This window comes from Notolepis coatsorum (assembly GCF_963971535.1).
Source record: "Notolepis coatsorum genome assembly, chromosome: 18".
In the NCBI taxonomy this organism is placed as follows: domain Eukaryota; kingdom Metazoa; phylum Chordata; class Actinopteri; order Aulopiformes; family Paralepididae; genus Notolepis; species Notolepis coatsorum.
This window is the reverse complement of record NC_140182.1, coordinates 59,070,044-59,074,197: the sequence shown is the minus strand read 5'-3', so window position 1 is coordinate 59,074,197 and position 4,154 is coordinate 59,070,044. Positions and strand designations below refer to the sequence as shown.

General features: G+C 43.5%; 1 protein-coding gene across 1 annotated transcript in view; it reads left to right on the top strand.

Annotated features, from left to right (window-relative positions):
• Positions 1 to 2,238, top strand: part of mical3a (microtubule associated monooxygenase, calponin and LIM domain containing 3a) — a 228,196-nt gene extending 225,958 nt beyond the window's left edge. Inside the window, 1 exon segment of the mRNA XM_084335409.1 lies at positions 1 to 2,238. This exon segment is cut by the window's left edge and continues 191 nt beyond it. The gene's annotated coding sequence lies outside the window, so the exon portion shown is untranslated.
• Positions 2,239 to 4,154: the final 1,916 nt, after the last annotated feature.

Here is a 4,154-nt window from a genome sequence, read left to right as displayed (position 1 = left end):
AGGAGAGGAGAGGAGGGGAAAACAAAGAGAGGAGAAGCGGCTCGTCTTGCTCCTGGGGAGAACAAACGGATTAGGACAATGATGTTCTCCCTCGAACTTCAGGTGTGGAAATCGGCTTGTAGAGGAGAAGTTCTCTCTCCAAGCTGAACCTGCTTGATGGTGGAAGGTGACAGTCCTGGAAGGAGATCATGGTCTTTAATTAAGGGAAGAGAGAGTTCCCCACAACACCTGCGTGATGAGGACAGAAGCAGGCCACTCGGTCTCGCTGTCTCACCCTCAGCAGTGAATGTGTGTATAGTGTTCTCTCACTGTCGTCGCCGCTGTCAACTTCGGTCCCTTTTTTTCTTTTTTTTCTTTTACATGTCCTCTTTGGCACCTGAGGCGCGAGGCCTAGTCGTGACTAGTCTCTCTGGACCTTTGCCGGTCTCCCTGCGGGACGCGAGAGGTGCAGAGGTACATCGGTTCCTCTGAAACACAGGAGGGGGGAACCCGTAGGAGGGAAAGGGATGTGCTCTGATCCTGCTGATGTACAGGAAGCGTGTCGTCGGGAGCCTCTGTCTTTGCTTTGTGAGACGAGAGAGGGGTGTTCCTCCGGACAAAAAGGACTGTTACAACAGAGGTGTGCTCTTAACGGGACCAAGCGCTCTGGTCTCGAACTCAGCCATTTTCCCACCAACCTGGCTGGCTAATTGTGGGAAGGAACATTCTCCTCTTGAGCTGCCTTTTCTCTTCAATCACAAGCTGGCTTCCATGTCTCCAGGAACCAAAAGGAAGAAACTATGAAAAGTTCAAAATGTTTAGGTTTTTCTTCACACAAAGAGAGCTTCACAAGTCAACACTAAAGGATAACTGAATCTGGCCACTTTTTCTTTTTTCACCATGTATTTATTACCTTTTATTTGCTTTTTAACAGATAAAACGTGACATTTCTTCTTTTTTTTATGTTTTTATCCTCCGCATTCACAGGAGAAGAGAGTGCCCAGAATCTCAACAAATTTGCACTTGTGTCCCACTGTAACTGCAAACTCCCTGTCACCCTATAAGTATAAGCCATTGCACGTCAGGACCCGGAACGACTGCAGGCTCGTAAGAGGAGCAACATTTTCATTGCGTCACGTTACGTAGCTTCTTTGACTATGAAACTTGTACTGGCGGCGAGCACAGCTTAGGGCATAGCGAGGATAGGCCTACTGTACGGCCCCTTCACCAATGTCTCTGTCTTGTCATGAGTGAATGTGTGTGTGGGATGGGTCACGAGACGCCATTCATTGTACATCATACTGACACGTTTACAGTCGTCCATGTTATTCACTATCGGAGGTTTTAAAGTTTCAACATTCATAGAGTAGTTAATGATGGCAAGATAAACAATTGAAATTATTAACCTGGAAAGGAGGTGTCTTTTTCAGGTTTTCCGATATCAAGTTTCCTACTGCGTGTTTGTTTGCGTTGAAACAAAAGCGACATTATCATTGAACAGATTTCTCTCTGTTCATAACAGGAGACTGACGTTATTAATTATTCGGCGCACACAAGGGGTGTTATGGGTGGATATGCTGCAATATCAAAGGGACGAACCACAAAAACTTAACACATCATCATCATCAGTACAGGGTGGAGTCTTTTACTGTGCAACTTTGGCCTTGAATAAGATGCCTTTTTTACTTTCAGTTTCAATAGTTACCGTTTTCAGAAACTCTTTCTGAGTTGACTCTCTTTCGAGGGATTCAAAACGTCTACATCCCACTGGAAGTGTTTGTTTTTAGTTGTCTTTTTAAATCCAATGCTTTTTATACAGTACATCTTCAAACAAACAGCCGGGTTGAGCGTACATACCTTGCTCAATACCTTGTATTCTGCTGACAACAGCAGGAGTGTTTAGTTTTAGTCAATCTATTTGGCATTTGAATCTAATTGCCTTGCTGACAACAGTACAATATCTGGTTAGTCGCCATTTCCCTGTATAGAAAGTGAAGGCATGAGGCTATAATTACCAGTGCGTTTGAGCTGTGAATATGAAAAGTTACACAATTTCAAGGCTTGTTGTTTTAGATGGTGTGTGATAAGTTTGACAGATTGTATTGATATTTATTAACAATGTGTGCAAAGGTGTATTATATGTAAAGAAAATGAATCCTAATTTTTAAAAACTTATGTTGACACATGAAAATGAAATGTAAATGCTTCATGTAGCTAAAATGCATAGGGTGTTGGATGTATGCTGAAATGGCAATAAAACAATGCAGTTTTAATTTTTTTCATCTCTTTATTGTCTGATAATAATGGCAGGTGTGTTGACATGGAGTGCATGGCTCTGGGTAGGTCGTTAACGGTGGGTGGCAGAAGTACTCAAAACAACCTCTTGTTGAGCTGCAAGTTACTTCAGGATAAATTTTTTTCAGGATGTTTTGTCTGTGCTTGTATCTGTAGGTGGAAAGCAATCCATGAAAATGTTGCGTAAGAAATACAATTTGGATATTAGAACTCTAGATTAGAGGTAAATTACAGCACATAATTTTCTCTTTCAACATCTCATATCTGATGGATAGATAGGTACTTCATTAATCCCTCAGGGAAAGTTAAATTCATCACAACAGATTATACATATATTAAGAGAGTGTATATAAAGGGGAATAAAAATAAGGAGAGTATATAAAGATGTCAACATGATGAGCACCAATGTACTCTGGTGTAAATGGTGCAGCACAAATGGGTTAATTATGTATGTGGGTAATTATGGACTATCAACACAATAACAACTAGTGCGACGAGGCCATAATGCCTTTGTGAACAGGTGGGTTTTCAGTGCTGTCCAGGGAAAAGAGATCAGGGGGGGGGGGGGGGGGGTGGAGAGCAGATCCTTGTCTGGGGACCACAGCTAGGTCAGGTAGGTACTGGGGGGGAAGAGCATGAAGGTATTTGTATGTAAGGAACGAGGATCTTGTAAAGTTGTCAATACACAATAACACTATATATGTACAGGATATAAGCAAGTCTTAAGTTTGCCTGAATATACAGGGTCCTGGTGCAAATTAGAATGAACTTATGAGTCTGCATGTGTAACTGAGGTACCGCGTGTATCCACAGTCACCATGGACAGTGTAGTGAAGTGGCTGTGGACATTAAGCGGTACTGCAAGTAAACTCACTCCCCAGAGGCATCCAGACCCATTACCAAGAAGTGAATTCACCTCTTGGTATAGTGGTCTGTGATGCCACCCGCGGCGCGGGAGACCGGGGTTCGACTCCCACTCATGGCATGTCAAATACGAGACCGGTTACACATGTACAGTAGGTGGCAGACAGTACTGTATTTCCTAGTAGCCACCCAGTTGGTCAACACAGTAGTGTTCTCACAGCAACATTTAACATCCGGAGCCGTTTTCTACCCCGAGGCCAACACTGATTCTTCTTCTTCCATGCGAGATTCAGCGGTGGTTGGAACCCTGAACTTTACGCATTACTGCTACTTGTGGGAAGACTGAGGATCATTCACCTCCATTACAGAATACAACAGGTGGCGCATGAGAGAATGGTTGATATCTTATCGTCTAACCCAAATGCTGGCATGTGGTAAGGAACAGGGTACTTCATGTTAATCTATCGATTATTGAAACGATTAATCGGATAGAAGGACAAAAAGCTACAATGTATGCAAAAAAACGAAACGTTAAGTCTATTGTACTTATAGGCCTCTGCACCCTCCCGTCTAGTCGCGTTAGGAGCTCCACTACCAGCTCATTTGGTCTTGCTCATGTCGAGCTGCAGGTGGTTCTCCTCGCGCCACTGAACCGAGTTCCCTCCACCAGGCATGTACACCTCGCCCCCCTCTCTGATGGGTGAATAGAAGCGGTGGAAGAATTCCCAGAGGTGCTCCTGTGTGTTGCTCACCGCTGTGTCTGTCTGGGGCCCGACAGACTGGTCTCATAGTCAGTGATCCAGGACACCGTGGGGACACGATATCCTCCTGCATCTCTCTCAGCTTCTCCCCCGGTAGGAGGCTGGATGATAATATTGAATGTGTTACAGGCAGTGTTAATTTTGGCAGCTATTTTCATTTTAGTTTTAGTCTTAGTCATGTGTCAAGTGCTCCTTTTTCGTTTTCATCATATTTAGTCATTTTCATTTATTTTTCATTTAGTCAGTTTTAGTCAA